Genomic DNA, 8,053 nt, shown 5'->3' with positions numbered 1-8,053 from the left:
TTCCCTACAATTTTTGCTGTTAGTTAAAATACATGGGATGCTGTAGAGTTTTGACCCAGGATCATGGGGTTCTGCAAAATTGCTACATGCAGGTTAAATAAGAATCTGTTTCTGTGAAAAGTAAAAGGGTTCCCTGGTAGGAACGGCCATCCCTGCCGGCAATGCTGGGAAACACATTGGAGAGGACCAGGCAAACACTTTCTCTGCCATCCCAAATAATTGACGCACGTTCCAAACCCAGACACCTTGCCAGTGCTCCCAGTGCTTGTACCAGACCCAGACTGGGTCCTGAAAATGCAAATTATTAAATATTTGGATAAAAAGGAAGGTCAGTTTTAATTCAAAATGTATGTCCTCCATGATGCTTTGGTGATCAGTTCTGACGGCACCTTTCGAGCTCCTCCTGTGCCAGCCCAGCCCTGTAATCGCAACATTTGCCTCGGTGAGGGTTGGGACTGAACCCGGGAAGTACCAGCAGCTCTGGAAACCCCCGAGCAGGCTGGCAGCACTACCCATGTGCTGCAAAAAAACCTGTTCACCACCATCACCAATATTATTAATCGGCCCACGGTTTGCTCAGACAGGAAATTGTTACTGACCACTTTAATTTTACTAAACAAATGAAACCACCCCATTACTCATTCAAATCTAATAAACCACAGAACACAGAGGAGGAAGTGAGCACTTTAAAATGGCTTGAAGAAAAGTTCTCACTTTGTTTTGCCATTTAATTAAAGCCAGGCTCTTTACAGGAAAGGGAATAATTAAACAGTAACAATGTGTGTACTATGATAATCTCCATCAGCATCTCAACATGAAACTTGCTACCAAAGGCAGGGGGACTTTTTGTGCTCCTCTTTACATTCCCAGAGCATTACCTGCTCCTCAGGAAGAAAAGAATTAGAAAATACATTGAGTGCCAAGATGGATCTCTTCTGTCATGCCCTAGTGGGTGATACGGGGCTTCATTAGGAAGGGGCTGATGAAATAATTTTCCTGACACTTAATGTCCACAGACATCCATAAAGCGACTTCCTGAAGATGAGCCCTGCAAAACACCTGACTACCAGCTGTTTCATCAATACCTTGGCATTTCCTGATCATCAAGTGTCTGAGATATCAGCAAAATATCATTGCAGTTTTAATATTTCCAGTTCTAGCACTGGTTAAATACATGATATGATTTGTATGCATATGTAAATACTGTCTTTGCAGTCAGAAGGCAGAAAGAACATGAACGTACTTGCACCACATAGAGCAATTGCTGTAATTGTTTGCCTTTCTTCTCAACATCAAATTACTACTTTAAATGAAGGTAATTTCACAAACAGGCAGAAACGCCATTTTTGCTATGGGAGTTCTTACTCCAGCATAAAAGTTGTATGATGAAGCTTCTTATTTAACTGCTTCTTACCTGAAAGAAGAGTTCATAAATGGGAATTATTCCTTTGTGGCGATTTGGCTCCTAAAAGATGATTAAAGAAGAAAAACACTGGTACCAGATAATCTCAGTAAGAAGGGCAAATATCACAAATCAACTAACATGCAACATGTTTTTGTAGCACTGTAAAGGCCAAGTATATACGAGTTTGTTCCTGTCTGTACAACACGTGCTCTTCGGGACTGTTGGCGTTTGGCTCCTTCACGCTCAGCAGGATGAAAAGTGTTTGCTGGAAGGTCTTTGCCAACTTGGAGCTGGACCGAAACAGCTCTCACCTGATTTGGTCTAGACACTTGACTAACTGCAGCCTTAATCCAGCGCACACAGGAGGAAAGTCAACAGGAAGGTGTATGAATTGTATTGTGTATTAAAGAAGCCCACATACTTAGTAGAATCCCCTTTCAGTCACCACCAGAATGAACTGGTGTCTGGTAAGGTAAATAGTTTTTGTTACCATGCATCAGTCCCATGCATGGACCATGTTATCCGCACAGTGCTAGCATGGAGCTGGTCCCTCTTCTTTTCTCCATCACAGATGTGCTGCAAAATGGGATGCAATCTGCTCTACTTCCCATTCTTCAAAATATTCTCCCTACCCATTTAGCTAGTCTTACTTAATTTGTTTTGCTGTTTGGAAGGACTTACAGATTTGAGTTCCTAGAAAACAGCTGTCATTTTTACAGGAAAAGAATATGTGATTCATAATTTTCCAGAAATATGCGCATGTAACATATTGGCACATTCTGAAAAACCCGCTAAATCTTGTAACTTGTACCATATTGTTTCTGTTTCTCAGCTATGCATCCCTGTTCAAACACCACACCAAATCTCACAAGTCTCAAGGAAAAATCTTTGTGGTCTCTTGTGCCACCATGATTCTCTGGCTGAAGGGGTAGTTGCATCTTACAAAGAAAATGATTCAAAATGGTGCCATTTTGTAATGGCATTTTGCAGTGGCGTACAGGACTATGGAAGATCCAAGGAGATGGAGTAGCGGGAGCTGTAGGACAGATCTTTTTGCTAAGCCAGCACATGCAAAAGAAATTAATAATGCAATCCTGATTCAGTGTTTAATTTCAGTAATCACTTTCTGCTTGGGCTTTTTTTTTAATTTCCTTTTTAAAAACAGCATCCTCAGCTTGCCTCATCAGGAGCCATGGGGTAAAACGCTGTGATGAAACCAGACTGTCATGGCAAGGGTCCTGAGGGAGGTTGGCAAGACACGCAATGGAAAGATGTCATGGCCAAGATGACCCTCCCCTCCATTTTCCTTCTTATCCCTTTGAGAGGTGAACTTGCACATGTTGTACAGAGTGGAAAAAACTTCATAGGTACTTGAGAAAATATTAATAATAAGTGAGTGTTTCATAAGACGTCAGTGAACACACTCAGTATCAGAAGGAATAGCTGGATGTTTTGAACGATGCACTCTTCAGAAACCTCCAGAAAGTAAAAATTTATGAAGGGCATGTAAGGATAACAGTAGTCTATCCACTAAGCTAAAAATGCCTTCCTTTCTGTCCTCATCTACTTTTTAGCATTGTTTATAGAGTACCTTATATCCCAAGGTGTACCACCTAAGATACTTTATACATGCAACAGGGAAGTAAAAGCTTTGCAGTTCAGAGGTTGTTTGTGGCACCCTTCTTCTGACATAACACAGCCCAGGACTTCAAGGCACTTTTAAAGATGCAATACAAAAGGCCATAATCTGAGTTTCAAGGAATAACCTCCAACATTTTCTACTTCTGTTCTGCAGAGGATTCTTCCATCTCAGTGCATGGCAATGCTTGGCTAGGACCCCACCAGCCGAGGCACTGCAAAGAAGTCAAATCTCCTGCAAGCCCTCCAGCTGCAGGAGTGCCAGGGGGACAGTTTGGCTTCAACAGCCACCTGTCCAGCTCGATGCCACCCTAACACACCGTGTTCCTACGCATGGCATTATTAAGACAGTGGTATTTCCTGCTCTGAAACTGTACATTCTTATCGCTTCCTCTGAAAAAATAACTTTGGCATAAGTAAATAGAAGCCTTCAAAGGGAGATTCCATTGCGTTGCCATTCAACCTGGCTTGCCGCAGCTCTGGAAGTCTCCAAGCACTCAGTGCCACCGAAGCAGTTTCTCACCAGTTTTCCCTGCAGATCCCCACCCAGCTGTGCTTTCAGCAAAGGGGAATGGGGGGCAGCCTTGGCTGGGGCCAGTTTCCCCCGTGCACACTTTTTTGTCACCCCTGGGCTGCAGGAGGTTTTAAGAGTACAAGTTCCCTGTGAGGGCGCCCCAGCAGTGCGGGTAGCAGGTTTACCAACAAAAAAACCCTCATACAAGTGCTGAGGGTCTTCTTCCTCTCCCATCACCTCCCCGGCAGTTACAATCAGTGATGGTAACACCTTGTTAAACACAAAAACCCCACCAAGACCCCAGCTTCCAGAGCATTTCTAGAATCCTTTCCAGCGTAACTCATCCGTCATGTTTGCTTAAACAACAGTTTGTCTTTGCTTAAGCAACAAGATTTATATCCTGGATCAGTAAATAAACCTATAACTGTATGCTTTCCTACAGTTACCTCTACCCTGATTATTGCAAAATAAAACAAGTAGGAAAAAAATTACACGTATGCAAAGAAAACTGGTGTCTTCGATGAAAAAGATCAGAAATTAGAGATCTGGTTTGCTCTGTGCAAGCAGACACAGTTGTGGCTGCTTAGCTCCAGGATTTAGAAGCCTCTCTCAAGCAAAATGACACCCAAGCAAAAATGTTAGGGTAGATGGTAAAATATGAATCCAGAAAGTCTGTGGGTTAGATTTTACTGAGCTTTGGCTGGAGTTGCTGGACTGAGGTGCTCTGTCTCCTCTGGCTTAGACATTACATAGCAGAGCTCGTAATTTTTCATCTGTTCTGGAACGTAATTTTGCAGTAAATACTGATTCTAACTACAAGGTGTGAAGGAATTTTTTTAAAATAGCTTTTACATTGTTTTCCTGTGTTCAGGGTAGGTAAGAGTTTAGAAGAAAGGTGCCCCCCTGCCCATGAGAGAGGTACCGATAGGAGCTGAGCTGCGTACAGACCTGTGTACTGGCACTTCAAATCTTTCCATCTGAAAATAGGAGCCGGTAAGGTTTAAATCACAAACACACAATAAAACGTACTTCAAATGAGTCCACGTAAACGAAGGGATTGAAAAACAGCTATGTATCCCTGTCCTATTTCCCTTTCCAGGAAGGAACATCTCTTGGGTAATCTAAAAACAAAACAAAGTAGCAGAAAACTTTACTTAACCTCAAGCTAATTTCCTATCTGGACTAAATTTAGCTGTCTAGATTCTGTTTGGTGTATGTGCCTCCCAACGTACTGACTTTCAGAGGGATGTTTGCCATTTCCCTAAAGCAACTGTTGCAGCACGCTGGTTAAATAGGGCTGATTTGATTTTGCATCTTAGCATTAATTTTTAACAGGAAATGTCACTTTGTGTTTGGAGAGGGCAGCGCTGGAGTGGCAGCAGGAGCCTGGTAGAGCTGATGGCTGAATTTTGTTCACTGGAAAAGCCCAACCACCCACAGAGCAAACAGCTGTGGGGAACTGACTTCCAGTGACTTCTGCCGCGCAAAGAGCGGGCAAGGGAGAGAGCAAGAGGATAAAAACATTATCATAAAAGCTTCTCCACACTATTTTGAAACAGACAGTCATTAATTCAAGGAAGATCAAGTCAGGGACCAGCCCAAAACACTTAGATTATTTTTCCATGAGTCAAGAGTTATACTCAAAACAAAAATTAGCCTACAAATACCAAGGCCACGCTGGTGCACTAAGCACTTCCCAGCACAGGTCACTGCTGCCAGCCCCCTTACAGAAAAAAAATGATCTGACAAATGGTTTGGAAAGTTTTTAAAACTTTTTTCATTCCGTCTGTCTCTGTCTTTTTTAAACCTTTAATTTTAAGGCCAGAAATTATTTGTACTGCTTTCAGCTCAAGGTGTATAAATTCTGGAAGGAGCATAAAAGAGTAACAAGTACATTTAGAAACTCTCTAAAACTGGGGGCAACTAGTCCTTCTGGCTGGACGTAAAGATTTGGGGAAGCTGAAGACCACAACAAAGTGCTTCTTCTCAGACCTAGCTGACGTATCATCTCTGTGGTGTGAGCCTTTCCAGCGTAAGGAGATACCAGGTTACTAAACCGTCACCAAAACTATGGCTAAGTAGTACCTGCTGTTCACCTCAGTCCAGTGATATTGGAGAAAGAAAAGGAAGGGAAGACAAGAAACAATTTTTAAACAAGTCAATTTTTAAAAAATCCCAGAAATTTGTACACATGAAAAACAATGTCTTTATTAAGGTGTTCTAATATTAGAACAAACCCTGTGAGATGGGGTCTTTGATCCCATGCAAGTAAAATGATTGAAAGGGAGTGACAAATGCATCAACAGACTGGCTAGAAAAAGTAATTTCAGGCTACGTCCCTGCACCATGTGCCCCCCCCAAGACCCACCGGGCTCCCCTGCCACAGCCTCCTGCCCGGGCTCAGCCCAGCTGCACGGGGAGCTTCTGCGGCTGCTTGGCTTTCCAGCTGGGCACCCAAGGTCCCTATTTTGTTACAAACCAGAATTCAAAGGCTTGAAATGAAATAAAAAGCTTTTTATGCACAGGCTGTAGCCGTCTTACTCTGTTGCACTGGAAGGAGCAGCACCTGGCACAGGCACCGTGATACTGGGCATCCCGTTCTTGCCAGATCAGTGGTTTTTTCTTGGTTTTGTTTTGTTTGGGGTTTTTGTTGTTGTTTGGTTTTGGGGTTTTTTTCTTGTTTGTGGGCAAAAAAATTTTAAAATTTAAAATTAAATTGCATAAACCACTCTTGTTAAATTGGACCTTTATTTTCATCATGAACTGAAAGGTACATTTAAGATTTTGCTATTCATACTAATGAACTGTAGCAGGCTGGGAGGTAAATGAAAAGAAAGCTGTACTACGTGCAATGCTGGCAGTTTGGCCTTCTGTAATCATTAACACTCCTTCCTAAGTCCATAGTTGATTCACTTTGATTTTTGTGTTGGTGTGAGAATGTAGGGCCCTGTCTGATTTACAAACCCGTATGGCCTCTGTTAGATGAATGGGACTGTGAGAGGTGCGAGCCAGGGCTGAAGATGATTTAAGGTTGTTTCCACTCTTACAGCGGTAGCTTCTCTTTCTGTCTCTGGCATTAACAAATAAACACAATTACAGGCAGGGCAAGAAGAAGCAGCTGGTTACTAGTAGGAAACAAAGTGGTAATTAATTAAAATAATTAGCTCTAGGAAGGAAAAAAATTTAAAAAGTTGTTTTACTGTAATAGTTATGTTTTTCATCTGGTGACACCCAAATCTGGCAGAGATCTGTGAAAGCTGTTTCAGGACTGGTTTTCAGAGTTAAGTGCAGGTGGTGTCAACGACATAAAAAACCCCCTTTGAATAATACATAACTAAACTTTTGTTGAGTAATTATTAATAGGAAACACACGATTCAAGATAAAGAAGTCTCTCAGCTGGCAGAATGTGGTAGAGATCACAGTGACATTGAAATTATCCATCCACGGGGCTTAGATGGCACGCATCAAGACCCAAAATGTATTTTCTCTGCTATTTCCCCAAATAATTGTGAGTGGAGCAAATCAACATCCGCAGAAGGCAAAAGAAAAATATCTCTGTTTCTGATGCAACCTCCCATATGGTTTCAATCAGAATTTTCCATGTGCTGCCTTTTGCTGAGGCATTTAAAAGCAATCTAAATGCTCTGGTTGCAAAATATATATATATGTATATGTGTGTATATATATATATATGGGTCAGCTGAACACTAACACTGCCGCAGGTTCTGAAGGAAATGAAAGAGAAAGCTTAATGGTTTGCTTCTCTGAGTAGCTGTGCATTCGTGGGTCCTGGAAGCACAAGTACTGTTTTGCAAAAGGATCATTACAAATGAGAAACGAGCTGTCCCTCCATCGTATCTCCTCCCCCACGTTGTAAAAGGTCATGGTTGGCTGGGCCCCATTGTAGCTCAGCTCAGAAAGTGGTAAAGGAACTTAGAAGTTGTTTTTCCCACAAAAAAAAAAAAAAAAGGAAGAAAAAAGAACAATTGCACACCACTTCCATTTTCTGAAGAGGAAATGGTGATTTGTCTCAGCCATGCTAATGCCTGGGAATTCAGCAGCCTTTGGTAACAAAGGAGTTAAAGAGCAAGTTAGTCTTAACTCTGGAAGAAAACATGTTGTTTAAATTGCTTCTTTCCAGGGTAAATAAGCATTAACACTTCATAGCACCTTTTCTCTTTGAGATGCACTGTGTCTCTGGCTTGGCTGGCTTTTATTGAATCCCACCTCAAGTCTAACACAAATAAAGTGCCACACCTGAAAGATGCAGCCACGCTGGAAAATCTCAGCCTAAGAAAAACAAGTAAGAAATGCACTGAAAGGCTCTGAAATTCAGTCTCCTGAGCAGACATGAATTCCAGGGCACAAATTAATTATGTTATGTGGGCTAGATCATCCAGTGAGTTGTGGTGGAAGCCCAGATGAGTATCCAGCAAATGGACTTTTCACTATGACCTGTTAAAATACTGCAACAGCAACAGTGTCACTGGAAAAG

This window comes from Egretta garzetta, unplaced genomic scaffold (assembly GCF_000687185.1).
Source record: "Egretta garzetta isolate BGI_Z169 unplaced genomic scaffold, ASM68718v1 scaffold393, whole genome shotgun sequence".
Classification (NCBI taxonomy): Eukaryota; Metazoa; Chordata; class Aves; order Pelecaniformes; family Ardeidae; genus Egretta; species Egretta garzetta.
This window is presented reverse-complemented; position numbering follows the sequence as displayed.